Source organism: Heterodontus francisci, chromosome 16 (assembly GCF_036365525.1).
Source record: "Heterodontus francisci isolate sHetFra1 chromosome 16, sHetFra1.hap1, whole genome shotgun sequence".
Taxonomy (NCBI): Eukaryota; Metazoa; Chordata; class Chondrichthyes; order Heterodontiformes; family Heterodontidae; genus Heterodontus; species Heterodontus francisci.
Genome location: NC_090386.1, coordinates 4,668,293 through 4,684,160, shown reverse-complemented (window position 1 = coordinate 4,684,160; position 15,868 = coordinate 4,668,293).

Sequence of the window (15,868 nt, the reverse complement as noted above, 5' to 3'; positions counted from 1 at the left end):
GTGAGTGTCTAAGAGTGTCAGAGAGTGTAAGAGAGTGATAGAGAGTGATGGAGTGCTATAGAGAGTGTCAGAGAGTGTCAGAGATTGATAGTGAGTGTCAGAGAGTGATAGTGAGTGTCAGAGAGTGATAGTGAGTGATAGAGAGTGTCAGAGAGTGTCAGCGAGAGTCAGACAGTGATAGTGAGTGTCTAAGAGTGTCAGAGAGTGTAAGAGAGTGATAGAGAGTGATGGAGTGCTATAGAGAGTGTCAGAGAGTGTCAGAGAGTAATAATGTGTGTCAGAGTGATAGTGAGATTCTGAGAGTGTCAGAGAGTGTCAGAGAGTGTCAGACAGTGTCAGAGAGTGATAGAGTGCGATCGACAGTGTCAGAGAGTGTCAGAGAGTATCAGAGAGTGTCAGAGAGTGATAGTGAGTATCAGAGAGTGTCTGAGAGTGTCAGAGAGTGTCAAGGCATGTCAGAGAGTGATAGAGAGTATCAGAGAGTGATAGTGAGTGTCTGAGATTGTCAGAGAGTGTTCAGAGAGTGATGGAGAGTGAGCGAGAGTGTCAGAGATTGTCAGAGAGTGTCAGAGAGTGACAGAGAGTGTCAGAGAGTGTCAGAGAGTGTCAGAGATTGTCAGAGAGTGTCAGAGAGTGTCAGAAAGTGTCAGAAAGTGACAGAGAGTGTCAGAGAGTGTCAGAGAGTGTCAGAGAGTGATAGAGAGTGTCAGAGAGTGATAGAGATTGTCAGAGAGTGATAGAGTGTGTCAGAGAGTATCAGAGAGTAATAATGAGTGTCAGAGTGATAGTGAGATTCTGAGAGTGTCAGAGAGTGTCAGAGAGTGTCAGAGAGTGATAGAGTGCGTTAGACAGTGTCAGAGAGTGATAGTGAGTATCAGAGAGTGTCTGAGAGTGTCAGAGAGTGTCAAGGCATGTCAGAGAGTCATAGAGAGTATCAGAGAGTGATAGTGAGTGTCTGAGATTGTCAGAGAGTGTTCAGAGAGTGACGGAGAGTGAGCGAGAGTGTCAGAGATTGTCAGAGAGTGTCAGAGAGTGACAGAGAGTGTCAGAGATTGTCAGAGAGTGTCAGAGAGTGTCAGAAAGTGTCAGAAAGAGACAGAGAGTGACAGAGAGTGTCAGAGAGTGTCAGAGAGTGATTGAGATTGTCAGAGAGTGATAGTGAGTGACAGAGAGTACCAGAGAGTGATAGAGAGTTTCAGAGAGATATAGTGAGTGTGTGAGAGAGTCAGAGAGTGTCAGAGAGTGTCAGAGAGTGATATAGAGGAACAGAGAGTGTCAGAGAATGTCAGAGAGTGATAGAGAGTGTCAGAGAGTGTCAGAGAGTGTGTCAGAGAGTGTCAGAGAGTGATAGTGAGTGTCAAAGAGTGACAGTGAGTGCTAGAGAGTGTCAGAGAGTGGCCGAGGGTGATAGAGAGTGGCAGAGAGTGATAGAGAGTGTCAGAGAGAGATAGAGAGTGTCAGAGAGTGATAGTGAGTGTGAGAGAGTGTCAGAGAGTGATAGAGGGTGATAGAGGGTGATAGAGGGTGATAGAGAGTGATGGAGAGTGACAGAGAGTGTCAGAGTGTGATAGTGAGTGTCTGAGAGTTTCAGAGACTGTCAGAGAGTGCCAGAGAGTGTCAGAGAGTGGCCGAGTGTGATAGAGAGTGTCAGAGAGTGGCCGAGTGTGATAGAGAGTGGCAGAGAGTGATAGAGTGTCAGAGAGTGATAGTGAGTGTCAGAGAGTATCAGAGAGTGTCAGAGAGTGATAGAGAGTGTCAGAGAGAAGTAGAGAGAGGGTCAGAGAGTGATAGTGAGTGTCAGAGAGTGTCAGAGAGTGTCAGAGAGTGATAGAGTGTGTCAGAGAGTGTCAGAGAGAGGTAGAGAGAGCGTCAGAGAGTGATAGTGAGTGTCAGGGAGTGTCAGAGTGTGATAGAGAGTGTCAGAGAGTGATAGTGAGTGTCTGAGAGTGTCAGAGAGTGATAGAGAGTGATAGAGAGTGTCAGAGAGTGATGGAGAGTGTCAGAGAGTCAGAGAGTGTCTGAGAGTGATAGAGACTGACTGAGAGTGATAGAGACAGTCAGAGAGTGATGGAGAGTGATCGAGAGTGTCAGAGAGTGATAGAGAGTGTCAGAGAGTGTCAGAGAGTGATATGGAGTGATAGAGAGTGATAGTGAGTGATAGAGAGTGTCAGAGAGTGTCAGAGAGTGCAAGAGAGAGATATAGAGTGTCAGAGAGTGATAGTGAGTGTCTGAGAGTGTCAGAGAGTGTCAAAGAGTGTCAGAGAGTGTCAGAGAGTGTCAGAGAGTGATAGAGAGTGATAGAGAGTGATAGAGAGTGATAGAGAGCGATGGAGAGTGTCAGAGAGTGTCAGAGTGTGATAGTGAGTGTCAGAGAGTGTCAGAGAGTGATAGTGACTGTCAGAGATTGTCAGAGAGTGTCAGAGAGTGATAGAGAGTGTCAGAGAGAGGTAGAGAGAGCGTCAGAGAGTGATAGTGAGTGTCTGAGAGTGTCAGAGAGTGATAGTGACTGTCAGAGATTGTCAGAGAGTGTCAAAGAGTGATGGAGAGTGTCAGAGAGTGGCAGAGAGTGATTATGAGTGTCTGAGAGTGTCAGAGAGTGTCAGAGAGTGTCAAAGAGTGTCAAAGAGTGTCAAAGAGTGTCAGAGAGTGTCAGAGAGTGATAGAGAGTGATAGAGAGCGATGGAGAGTGTCAGAGAGTGTCAGAGTGTGATAGTGAGTGTCAGAGAGTGTCAGAGAATGATAGTGAGTGTCAGAGATTGTCAGAGAGTGTCAAAGAGTGATGGAGAGTGTCAGAGAGTGGCAGAGAGTGATTATGAGAGTCTGAGAGTGTCAGAGAGTGTCAGAGAGTGTCAATGAGTGTCAGAGAGTGTCAGAGAGTGATAGAGAGTGATAGAGAGCGATGGAGAGTGTCAGAGAGTGTCAGAGTGTGATAGTGAGTGTCAGAGAGTGGCAGACAGTGATTATGAGTGTCTGAGAGTGTCAGAGGGTGATAGAGAGTGTCAGAGAGTGTCAGAGAGTGACAGAAAGTGATAGTGATTGATAGTGAGTGATAGTGAGCGTCTGAGAGTGTCTGAGAGTGTCCGAGATTGTCAGAGTGCGTCAGAGAGTGATAGAGAGTGTCAGAGAGTGTCAGCGAGTGTCAGACAGTGTCAGAGAGAGATAGAGAGTGTCAGAGAGAGATAGTGTCACAGAGTGTCAGGGAGTGTCAGAGAGTGATAGTGAGTGTCAGAGAGTGTCAGAGAGTGATAGTGAGTGTCAGAGAGTGTCAGAGAGTGTCAGAGAGAGATAGAGAGTGTCAGAAAGTTGATAGAGAGTGTCAGAGAATGTCAGAGAGAGATAGAGAGTGTCAGAGAGAGTCAGAGATTGATAGTGAGTGTCAGAGAGTGTCAGAGAGTGATAGTGAGTGTCAGAGAGTGATAGTGAGTGTCCGAGAGTGTCAGAGAGTGATAGTGAGTGTCAGAGAGTGATGGTGAGTGTCAGAGAGTGACAGTGAGTGTCAGAGAGTGTCAGAGAGTGATAGTGAGTGTCTGAGAGTGTCAGAGAGAGATAGAGAGAGTCAGAGAGTGTCTGAGAGTGTCAGAGAGTGATAGTGAGTGTCAGAGAGTGTCAGAGAGTGATAGTGAGTGTCAGAGAGAGATAGAGAGTGTCAGAGAGAGATAGAGAGTGTCAGAGAGTGTCAGAGAGTGATAGTGAGTGTCAGAGAGTGTCAGAGAGAGATAAAGAGTGTCAGAGAGTGTCAGAGAGTGTCAGAGAGTGATAGTGAGTGTCAGAGAGTGATAGTGAGTGTCAGAGAGTGTCAGAGAGTGTCAGAGAGAGATAGAGAGTGTCAGAGAGTTGATAGAGAGTGTCAGAGAGTGATAGTGAGTGTCAGAGAGTGTCAGGGAGTGTCAGAGAGTGGTAGTGAATGTCAGAGAGTGTCAGAGAGTGATAGTGAGTGTCAGAGAGTGTCATAGAGAGATAGAGAGTGTCAGAGAGTGTCTGAGAGTGTCAGAGTGTGATAGTGAGTGTCAGAGAGTGATAGTGAGTGTCCGAGAGTGTCAGAAAGCGATAGTGAGTGTCAGAGAGTGTCAGAGTGTCAGAGAGAGATAGAGAGTGTCAGAGAGTGTCTGAGAGAGTCAGAGAGTGTCTGAGAGTGTCAGAGAGTGATAGTGAGTGTCAGAGAGTGTCAGAAAGTGATAGTGAGTGTCAGAGAGTGTCAGAGTGTCAGAGAGAGATAGAGAGTGTCAGAGAGTGTCTGAGAGAGTCAGAGAGTGTCTGAGAGTGTCAGAGAGTGATAGTGAGTGTCAGAGAGTGTCAGAAAGCGATAGTGAGTGTCAGAGAGTGTCAGAGAGTGTCAGAGAGTGTCAGAGAGTGTCAGAGAGTGTCAGAGAGAGATAGAGAGTGTCAGAGAGTGATAGTGAGTGTCAGAGAGAGATAGTGAGTGTCTGAGAGTGTCAGAGAGTATCAGAGAGTGATAGGGAGTGATAGAGAGTGATGGGGAGTGTCAGAGAGTGTCAGAGAGAGATAGTGAGTGTCCGAGAGTGTCAGAGAGTGTCAGAGAGTGATAGAGAGTGATGGAGAGTGTCAGAGAGTGTCAGAGTGTGATAGTGAGTGTCAGAGAGTGTCTGAGAGTGTCAGAGATTGTCAGAGAGTGTCAAAGAGTGATAGAGAGTGTAAGAGAGTGATAGTGAGTGATAGTGAGTGTCTGAGAGTGTCTGAGAGTGTCTGAGATTGTCAGAGAGTTTCAGAGAGTGATAGAGAGTGTCAGAGAGTGTCAGCGAGTGTCAGAGAGTGTCAGAGAGAGATAGAGAGTGTCAGAGAGAGATAGTGTCACAGAGTGTCAGAGAGTGTCAGAGAGTGATAGTGAGTGTCAGAGAGTGTCAGAGATTGATAGTGAGTGTCTGAGAGTGTCAGAGAGTGATAGTGAGTGTCAGAGAGTTTCAGAGAGTGATAGTGAGTGTCAGAGAGTGTCAGAGAGTGATAGTGAGTGTCTGAGAGTGTCAGAGAGTGAAATACAGTGATAGAGTGTTTCAGAGAGTGTCAGAGAGTGATAGTGAGTGTTTGAGAGTGAAAGAGACTGTCAGAGAGTGTCAGGGAGTGATGGAGAGTGTCTTAGTGTGTCTGAGACTGTCTGAGAGTGCCTGAGAGTGTCTGAGAGTGTCAGAGAGTGATATAGAGGAACAGAGAGTGTCAGAGAATGTCAGAGAGTGATAGAGAGTGATAGAGAGTGTCAGAGAGTGATAGAGAGTGTCAGAGAGTGTCAGAGAGTGTCAGAGAGTGTCAGAGAGTTTCAGAGAGTGTGTCAGAGGGTGTCAGAGAGTGATAGAGAATGTCAAAGAGTGACAGTGAGTGTCTGAGAGTGTCTGAGATTGTCAGAGATTGTCAGAGAATGTCAGAGAGTGTCAGAGAGTGTCAGAGAGTGTCAGAGAGTGTCAGAGAGTGGCCGAGTGTGATAGAGAGTGGCAGAGAGTGATAGAGAGTGTCAGAGAGTGATAGTGAGTGTCAGAGAGTGTCAGAGATTGTCAGAGAGTGATAGAGAGTGTCAGAGAGAGGTAGAGAGAGCGTCAGAGAGCGTCAGAGAGTGATAGTGAGTGTCTGAGAGTGTCAGAGAGAGGTAGAAAGTGTCAGAGAGTGATAGTGAGTGTCTGAGAGTGTCAGAGAGTGTCAGAGAGAGTGATAGAGAGTGATAGAGAGTGTCAGAGAGTGTCAGTGTGAGATAGAGAGTGTCAGGGAGTGATAGAGTGTGATAGAGAGCGATAGAGAGTGTCAGAGAGTGTCAGATAGAGATAGAGAGTGTCAGAGAGTGATAGGGAGTGATAGAGAGTGATGGAGAGAGTCAGAGAGTGCCAGAGAGTGATAGTGAGTGATAGAGAGTGATAGAGAGAGTCTGAGAGTGTCAGAGAGAGATAGAGAGTGTCAGAGAGTGTCAGAGAGTGTCAGAAAGTGTCAGAGAGAGATAGTGAGTGATAGAGAGTGTCAGAGAGAGATAGAGAGTGTCAGAGAGTGATAGTGAGTGTCTGAGAGTGTTAAAGAGTGTCAGAGAGTGATAGAAAGTGATAGAGAGTGTCAGAGAGTGTCATAGAGTGTCAGAGAGTGATAGAGAGTGTCTGAGAGTGTCAGAGTGTGTCAGAGAGTGTCAGAGAGTGTCAGAGAGTGTCAGAGTGTGTCAGAGAGAGATAGAGAGTGTCAGAGAGAGATAGAGAGTGTCAGAGAGTGATAGTGAGTGTCAGAGAGTGTCAGAGAGTGATAGTGAGTGTCAGAGAGTGTCAGAGAGTGAAAGAGAGTGAAAGAGAGTGATCGAGAGTTTCAGAGAGTGATGGAGAGTGTCAGAGAGTCAGAGAGTGTCTGAGAGTGATAGAGACTGTCTGAGAGTGATAGAGACTGTCAGAGAGTGATAGAGAGTGTCAGAGAGTGTCAGAGAGAGACAGTGAGTGTCAGAGAGTGTCAGAGTGTGTCAGAGAGTGTCAGAGAGTGTCAGAGAGTGATATGGAGTGATATGGAGAGATAGAGAGTGTCAGAGAGTGATAGTGAGTGTCTGAGAGTGTCAGAGAGTGTCGGAGAGTGTCAGAGAGTGTCAAAGAGTGGTAAAGAGTGTCAGAGAGTGGCAGAGAGTGATTGTGAGTGTCAGAGAGTGATTGAGTGTGATAGAGAGTGATGGAGAGTGTCAGAGAGTGTCAGAGTGTGATAGTGAGTGTCTGAGAGTGTCTGAGAGTGTCAGAGATTGTCAGAGAGTGTCAAAGAGTGGTAGAGAGTGTCAGAGAGTGGATGAGAGTGACTGTGAGTGTCAGAGAGTGATCGAGTGTGATAGAGAGTGATGGAGAGTGTCAGAGAGTGTCAGAGTGTGATCGTGAGTGTCTGAGAGTGTCTGAGAGTGTCAGAGATTGTCAGAGAGTGTCAAAGAGTGGTAGAGAGTGTCAGAGAGTGGATGAGAGTGACTGTGAGTGTCAGAGAGTGATCGAGTGTGATAGAGAGTGATGGAGAGTGTCAGAGAGTGTCAGAGTGTGATAGTGAGTGTCTGAGAGTGTCTGAGAGTTTCAGAGATAGTCAGAGAGTGTCAAAGAGTGGTAGAGAGTGTCAGAGAGTGGCAGAGAGTGATTGTGAGTGTCTGAGAGTGTCAGAGAGTGTCAGAGAGTGACAGAGATTGTCAGAGAGTGATAGTGAATGTCTGAGAGTGTCTGAGACTGTCTGAGAGTGTCTGAGAGCGTGAGAGATTGCCAGAGAGTGATAGAGAGTGTCAGAAAGTGTCAGCGAGTGTCAGAGAGTGTCAGAGAGAGATAGAGGGTGTCAGAGAGAGATAGTGTCAGAGAGTGTCAGAGAGTGATAGTTAGTGTCAGAGAGTGTCAGAGAGTGATAGTGAGTGTCTGAGAGTGTCAGAGAGTGATAGTGAGTGTCAGAGAGTTTCAGAGAGTTTCAGAGAGTGATATACAGTGATAGAGTGTTTCAGAGAGTGTCAGAGAGTGATAGTGAGTGTTTGAGAGTGATAGAGAATGTCAGAGAGTGTCAAAGAGTGACAGTGAGTGTCTGAGAGTGTCTGAGATTGTCAGAGATTGTCAGAGAATGTCGGAGAATGTCAGAGATTGTCAGAGAGTGTCAGAGAGTGTCAGAGAGTGTCAGAGAGTGATAGAGAGTGTCAGAGAGTGGCCGAGTGTGATAGAGAGTGGCAGAGAGTGATAGAGAGTGTCAGAGAGTGATAGTGAGTGTCAGAGTGTGTCAAGGATTGTCAGAGAGTGATAGAGAGTGTCAGAGAGAGGTAGAGAGAGCGTCAGAGAGTGATAGTGAGTGTCTGAGAGTGTCAGAGAGAGGTAGAAAGTGTCAGAGAGTGATAGTGAGTGTCTGAGTGAGATAGAGAGTGTCAGGGAGTGATAGAGAGTGATAGAGAGTGTCAGAGAGTGTCAGAGAGAAATAGAGAGTGTCAGAGAGTGATAGTGAGTGTCTGAGAGAGTCAGAGAGTGTCAGGGTGTGATAGGGAGTGATAGGGAGTGATAGAGAGTGATGGAGAGTGTCAGAGAGTGTCAGAGAGTGTCAGAGACTGATAGAGAGTGATGGAGAGTGATGGAGAGTGCCAGAGAGTGATAGTGAGTGATAGAGAGTGTCAGAGAGTGTCAGAGAGTGTCAGAAAGTGTGAGAAAAAGATAGTGAGTGATAGAGATTGTCAGAGAGAGATAGAGAGTGTCAGAGAGTGATAGTGAGTGTCTGAGAGTGTCAAAGAGTGTCAGAGAGGGATAGAGAGTGATAGAGAGTGTCAGAGAGTGTCAGAGAGTGATAGTGAGTGTCTGAGAGTGTCAGAGTGTGTCAGAGGGTGTCAGAGAGTGATAGAGAGTGTCAAAGAGTGACAGTGAGTGTCTGAGAGTGTCTGAGATTGTCAGAGATTGTCAGAGAATGTCAGAGATTGTCAGAGATTGTCAGAGATTGTCAGAGAGTGTCAGAGAGTGTCAGAGAGTGACAGAGAGTGTCAGAGAGTGGCCGAGTGTGATAGAGAGTGGCAGAGAGTGATAGAGAGTGTCAGAGAGTGTCAGAGAGTGTCAGAGATTGATAGAGAGTGTCAGAGAGTTGATAGAGTGTCAGAGAGTGATAGTGAGTGTCAGAGAGTGTCAGAGAGTGTCAGAGAGTGGTAGTGAATGTCAGAGAGTGTCAGAGAGTGATAGTGAGTGTCAGAGAGTGTCAGAGAGAGATAGAGAGTGTCAGAGAGTGTCTGAGAGTGTCAGAGAGTGATAGTGAGTGTCAGAGAGTGATAGTGAGTGTCCGAGAGTGTCAGAGAGTGATAGTGAGTGTCAGAGAGTGATAGTGAGTGTCAGAGAGTGTCAGAGAGTGACAGTGAGTGTCTGAGAGTGTCAGAGAGTGATAGTGAGTGTCAGAGAGTGATAGTGAGTGTCCGAGAGTGTCAGAGAGTGATAGTGAGTGTCAGAGAGTGATAGTGAGTGTCAGAGAGTGTCAGAGAGTGACAGTGAGTGTCAGAGAGTGTCAGAGAGAGATAGAGAGAGTCAGAGAGTGTCTGAGAGTGTCAGAGAGTGATAGTGAGTGTCAGAGAGTGTCAGAAAGCGATAGTGAGTGTCAGAGAGTGTCAGAGTGTCAGAGAGAGATAGAGAGTGTCAGAGAGTGTCTGAGAGAGTCAGGGAGTGTCTGAGAGTGTCAGAGAGTGATAGTGAGTGTCAGAGAGTGTCAGAAAGTGATAGTGAGTGTCAGAGAGTGTCAGAGAGTGTCAGAGAGAGATAGAGAGTGTCAGAGAGTGATAATGAGTGTCAGAGAGAGATAGTGAGTGTCTGAGAGTGTCAGAGAGTATCAGAGAGTGATAGAGAGTGATAGAGAGTGATGGAGAGTGTCAGAGAGTGTCAGAGAGAGATAGTGAGTGTCCGAGAGTGTCAGAGAGTGTCAGAGAGTGATAGAGAGTGATGGAGAGTGTCAGAGAGTGTCAGAGTGTGATAGTGAGTGTCAGAGAGTGTCTGAGAGTGTCTGAGATTGTCAGAGAGTTTCAGAGAGTGATAGAGAGTGTCAGAGAGTGTCAGCGAGTGTCAGAGAGTGTCAGAGAGAGATAGAGAGTGTCAGAGAGAGATAGTGTCACAGAGTGTCAGAGAGTGTCAGAGAGTGATAGTGAGTGTCAGAGAGTGTCAGAGAGTGATAGTGAGTGTCAGAGAGTGTCAGAGAGTGATAGTGAGTGTCTGAGAGTGATAGTGAGTGTCAGAGAGTTTCAGAGAGTGAAATACAGTGATAGAATGTTTCAGAGAGTGTCAGAGAGTGATAGTGAGTGTTTGAGAGTGAATGAGAGTGTCAGAGAGTGTCAGGGAGTGATGGAGAGTGTCTCAGTGTGTCTGAGACTGTCTGAGAGTGATAGTGAGTGTCAGAGAGTGATAGTGAGTGTCCGAGAGTGTCAGAGAGTGATAGTGAGTGTCAGAGAGTGTCTGAGAGTGTCAGAGATTGTCAGAGAGTGTCAAAGAGTGATAGAGAGTGTCAGAGAGTGATAGTGAGTGATAGTGAGTGTCTGAGAGTGTCTGAGAGTGTCTGAGATTGTCAGAGAGTGTCAAAGAGTGATAGAGAGTGTCAGAGAGTGATAGTGAGTGATAGTGAGTGTCTGAGAGTGTCTGAGAGTGTCAGAGATTGTCAGAGAGTGTCAAAGAGTGATAGAGAGTGTCAGAGAGTGATAGTGAGTGATAGTGAGTGTCTGAGAGTGTCTGAGAGTGTCTGAGATTGTCAGAGAGTTTCAGAGAGTTATAGAGAGTGTCAGAGAGTGTCAGCGAGTGTCAGAGAGTGTCAGAGAGAGATAGAGAGTGTCAGAGAGAGATAGTGTCACAGAGTGTCAGAGAGTGTCAGAGAGTGATAGTGAGTGTCAGAGAGTGTCAGAGAGTGATAGTGAGTGTCTGAGAGTGTCAGAGAGTGATAGTGAGTGTCAGAGAGTTTCAGAGAGTGATAGTGAGTGTCAGAGAGTGTCAGAGAGTGATAGTGAGTGTCTGAGAGTGTCAGAGAGTGATAGTGAGTGTCAGAGAGTTTCAGAGAGTGATAGTGAGTGTCAGAGAGTGTCAGAGAGTGATAGTGAGTGTTTGAGAGTGAAAGAGACTGTCAGAGAGTGTCAGGGAGTGATGGAGAGTTTCTCAGTGTGTCTGAGACTGTCTGAGAGTGCCTGAGAGTGTCTGAGAGTGTCAGAGAGTGATATAGAGGAACAGAGAGTGTCAGAGAATGTCAGAGAGTGATAGAGAGTGATAGAGAGTGTCAGAGAGTGTCAGAGAGTGTCAGAGAGTTTCAGAGAGTGTGTCAGAGGGTGTCAGAGAGTGATAGAGAATGTCAAAGAGTGACAGTGAGTGTCTGAGAGTGTCTGAGATTGTCAGAGATTGTCAGAGAATGTCAGAGATTGTCAGAGAGTGTCAGAGAGTGTCAGAGAGTGTCAGAGAGTGTCAGAGAGTGTCAGAGAGTGGCCGAGTGTGATAGAGAGTGGCAGAGAGTGATAGAGAGTGTCAGAGAGTGATAGTGAGTGTCAGAGAGTGTCAGAGATTGTCAGAGAGTGATAGAGAGTGTCAGAGAGAGGTAGAGAGAGCGTCAGAGAGTGATAGTGAGTGTCTGAGAGTGTCAGAGAGAGGTAGAAAGTGTCAGAGAGTGATAGTGAGTGTCTGAGAGTGTCAGAGAGTGTCAGAGAGAGTGATAGAGAGTGATAGAGAGTGTCAGAGAGTGTCAGTGTGAGATAGAGAGTGTCAGGGAGTGATAGAGAGTGATAGAGAGCGATAGAGAGTGTCAGAGAGTGTCAGATAGAGATAGAGAGTGTCAGAGAGTGATAGGGAGTGATAGAGAGTGATGGAGAGTGTCAGAGAGTGCCAGAGAGTGATAGTGAGTGATAGAGAGTGATAGAGAGAGTCAGAGAGTGTCAGAGAGAGATAGAGAGTGTCAGAGAGTGTCAGAGAGTGTCAGAAAGTGTCAGAGAGAGATAGTGAGTGATAGAGAGTATCAGAGAGAGATAGAGAGTGTCAGAGAGTGATAGTGAGTGTCTGAGAGTGTCAAAGAGTGTCAGAGAGTGATAGAGAGTGATAGAGAGTGTCAGAGAGTGTCATAGAGTGTCAGAGAGTGATAGTGAGTGTCTGAGAGTGTCAGAGTGTGTCAGAGAGTGTCAGAGAGCGTCAGAGTGTGTCAGAGAGTGTCAGAGAGCGTCAGAGAGTGTCAGAGAGAGATAGTGAGTGATAGAGAGTGTCAGAGAGAGATAGAGAGTGTCAGAGAGTGATAGTGAGTGTCAGAGAGTGTCAGAGAGTGTCAGAGAGTGATAGTGAGTGTCAGAGAGTGTCAGAGAGTGAAAGAGAGTGATCGAGAGTTTCAGAGAGTGATGGAGATTGTCAGAGAGTGTCTGAGAGTGTCTGAGAGTGATAGAGACTGTCTGAGAGTGATAGAGACTGTCAGAGAGTGATAGAGAGTGTCAGAGAGTGTCAGAGAGTGATAGTGAGTGTCAGAGAGAGTCAGAGAGTGTCAGAGAGTGTCAGAGAGTGTCAGAGAGTGTCAGAGAGTGTCAGAGAGTGTCAGAGAGTGATATGGAGTGATATGGAGTGATATGGAGTGATAGAGAGTGTCAGAGAGTGATAGTGAGTGTCTGAGAGTGTCAGAGAGTGTCGGAGAGTGTCAGAGAGTGATCGAGTGTGATAGAAAGTGATGGAGAGTGTCAGAGAGTGTCAGAGTGTGATCGTGAGTGTCTGAGAGTTTCTGAGAGTGTTAGAGATTGTCAGAGAGTGATGGAGAGTGTCAGAGAGTGTCAGAGTGTGATCGTGAGTGTCTGAGAGTGTCTGAGAGTGTCAGAGATTGTCAGAGAGTGTCAAAGAGTGGTAGAGAGTGTCAGAGAGTGGCAGAGAGTGATTGTGAGTGTCAGAGAGTGATTGAGTGTGATAGAGAGTGATGGAGAGTGTCAGAGAGTGTCAGAGTGTGATAGTGAGTGTCTGAGAGTGTCTGAGAGTGTCAGAGATTGTCAGAGAGTGTCAAAGAGTGGTAGAGAGTGTCAGAGAGTGGATGAGAGTGACTGTGAGTGTCAGAGAGTGATCGAGTGTGATAGAGAGTGATGGAGAGTGTCAGAGAGTGTCAGAGTGTGATAGTGAGTGTCTGAGAGTGTCTGAGAGTTTCAGAGATAGTCAGAGAGTGTCAAAGAGTGGTAGAGAGTGTCAGAGAGTGGCAGAGAGTGATTGTGAGTGTCTGAGAGTGTCAGTGAGTGTCAGAGAGTGACAGAGATTGTCAGAGAGTGATAGTGAATGTCTGAGAGTATCTGAGAGTATCTGAGAGTGTCTGAGAGTGTGTGAGATTGCCAGAGAGTGATAGAGAGTGTCAGAAAGTGTCAGCGAGTGTCAGAGAGTGTCAGAGAGAGATAGAGGGTGTCAGAGAGAGATAGTGTCAGAGAGTGTCAGAGAGTGATAGTGAGTGTCAGAGAGTGTCAGAGAGTGATAGTGAGTGTCTGAGAGTGTCAGAGAGTGATAGTGAGTGTCAGAGAGTTTCAGAGAGTTTCAGAGAGTGATATACAGTGATAGAGTGTTTCAGAGAGTGTCAGAGAGTGATAGTGAGTGTTTGAGAGTGATAGAGAATGTCAGAGAGTGTCAAAGAGTGACAGTGAGTGTCTGAGAGTGTCTGAGATTGTCAGAGATTGTCAGAGAATGTCAGAGAATGTCAGAGAGTGTCAGAGAGTGTCAGAGAGTGGCCGAGTGTGATAGAGAGTGGCAGAGAGTGATAGAGAGTGTCAGAGAGTGATAGTGAGTGTCAGAGAGTGTCAGAGATTGTCAGAGAGTGATAGAGAGTGTCAGAGAGAGGTAGAGAGAGCGTCAGAGAGTGATAGTGAGTGTCTGAGAGTGTCAGAGAGAGGTAGAAAGTGTCAGAGAGTGATAGTGAGTGTCTGAGAGTGTCAGAGAGTGTCAGAGAGAGTGATAGAGAGTGATAGAGAGTGTCAGAGAGTGTCAGTGTGAGATAGAGAGTGTCAGGGAGTGATAGAGAGTGATAGAGAGCGATAGAGAGTGTCAGAGAGTGTCAGATAGAGATAGAGAGTGTTAGAGAGTGATAGGGAGTGATAGAGAGTGATGGAGAGTGTCAGAGAGTGCCAGAGAGTGATAGTGAGTGATAGAGAGTGATAGAGAGAGTCAGAGAGTGTCAGAGAGAGATAGAGAGTGTCAGAGAGTGTCAGAGAGTGTCAGAAAGTGTCAGAGAGAGATAGTGAGTGATAGAGAGTATCAGAGAGAGATAGAGAGTGTCAGAGAGTGATAGTGAGTGTCAGAGAGTGTCAAAGAGTGTCAGAGAGTGATAGAGAGTGATAGAGAGTGTCAGAGAGTGTCATAGAGTGTCAGAGAGTGATAGTGAGTGTCTGAGAGTGTCAGAGTGTGTCAGAGAGTGTCAGAGAGTGTCAGAGTGTGTCAGAGAGAGATAGTGAGTGATAGAGAGTGTCAGAGAGAGATAGAGAGTGTCAGAGAGAGATAGAGAGTGTCAGAGAGTGATAGTGAGTGTCAGAGAGTGTCAGAGAGTGTCAGAGAGTGATAGTGAGTGTCAGAGAGTGTCAGAGAGTGAAAGAGAGTGATCGAGAGTTTCAGAGAGTGATGGAGAGTGTCAGAGAGTCAGAGAGTGTCTGAGAGTGATAGAGACTGTCTGAGAGTGATAGAGACTGTCAGAGAGTGATAGAGAGTGTCAGAGAGTGTCAGAGAGTGATAGTGAGTGTCAGAGAGAGTCAGAGAGTGTCAGAGAGTGTCAGAGAGTGTCAGAGAGTGATATGGAGTGATATGGAGTGATAGAGAGTGTCAGAGAGTGATAGTGAGTGTCTGAGAGTGTCAGAGAGTGTCGGAGAGTGTCAGAGAGTGATCGAGTGTGATAGAAAGTGATGGAGAGTGTCAGAGAGTGTCAGAGTGTGATCGTGAGTGTCTGAGAGTTTCTGAGAGTGTTAGAGATTGTCAGAGAGTGATGGAGAGTGTCAGAGAGTGTCAGAGTGTGATTGTGAGTGTCTGAGAGTGTCTGAGAGTGTCAGAGATTGTCAGAGAGTGTCAAAGAGTGGTAGAGAGTGTCAGAGAGTGGCAGAGAGTGTCGGAGAGTGTCAGAGAGTGATCGAGTGTGATAGAAAGTGATGGAGAGTGTCAGAGAGTGTCAGAGTGTGATCGTGAGTGTCTGAGAGTTTCTGAGAGTGTTAGAGATTGTCAGAGAGTGATGGAGAGTGTCAGAGAGTGTCAGAGTGTGATCGTGAGTGTCTGAGAGTGTCTGAGAGTGTCAGAGATTGTCAGAGAGTGTCAAAGAGTGGTAGAGAGTGTCAGAGAGTGGCAGAGAGTGATTGTGAGTGTCAGAGAGTGATTGAGTGTGATAGAGAGTGATGGAGAGTGTCAGAGAGTGTCAGAGTGTGATAGTGAGTGTCTGAGAGTGTCTGAGAGTGTCAGAGATTGTCAGAGAGTGTCAAAGAGTGGTAGAGAGTGTCAGAGAGTGGATGAGAGTGACTGTGAGTGTCAGAGAGTGATCGAGTGTGATAGAGAGTGATGGAGAGTGTCAGAGAGTGTCAGAGTGTGATAGTGAGTGTCTGAGAGTGTCTGAGAGTGTCAGAGATAGTCAGAGAGTGTCAAAGAGTGGTAGAGAGTGTCAGAGAGTGGCAGAGTGTGATTGTGAGTGTCTGATAGTGTCAGTGAGTGTCAGAGAGTGACAGAGATTGTCAGAGAGTGATAGTGAATGTCTGAGAGTATCTGAGAGTGTCTGAGAGTGTCTGAGAGTGTGTGAGATTGCCAGAGAGTGATAGAGAGGGTCAGAAAGTGTCAGCGAGTGTCAGAGAGAGATAGAGGGTGTCAGAGAGAGATAGTGTCAGAGAGTGTCAGAGAGTGATAGTGAGTGTCAGAGAGTGTCAGAGAGTGATAGTGAGTGTCTGAGAGTGTCAGAGAGTGATAGTGAGTGTCAGAGAGTTTCAGAGAGTTTCAGAGAGTGATATACAGTGATAGAGTGTTTCAGAGAGTGTCAGAGAGTGATAGTGAGTGTTTGAGAGTGATAGAGAATGTCAGAGAGTGTCAAAGAGTGACAGTGAGTGTCTGAGAGTGTCTGAGATTGTCAGAGATTGTCAGAGAATGTCAGAGAATGTCAGAGATTGTCAGAGAGTGTCAGAGAGTGTCAGAGAGTGTCAGAGAGTGTCAGAGAGTGTCAGAGAGTGATAGAGAGTGATAGAGAGTGTCAGAGAGTGGCCGAGTGTGATAGACAGTGGCAGAGAGTGATAGAGAGTGTCAGAGAGTGATAGTGAGTGTCAGAGAGTGTCAGGGATTGTCAGAGAGTGATAGAGAGTGTCAGAGAGAGGTAGAGAGAGCGTCAGAGAGTGATAGTGAGTGTCTGAGAGTGTCAGAGAGAGGTAGAAAGTGTCAGAGAGTGATAGTGAGTGTCTGAGAGTGTCAGAGAGTGTCAGAGTGAGATAGAGAGTGTCAGGGAGTGATAGAGAGTGATAGAG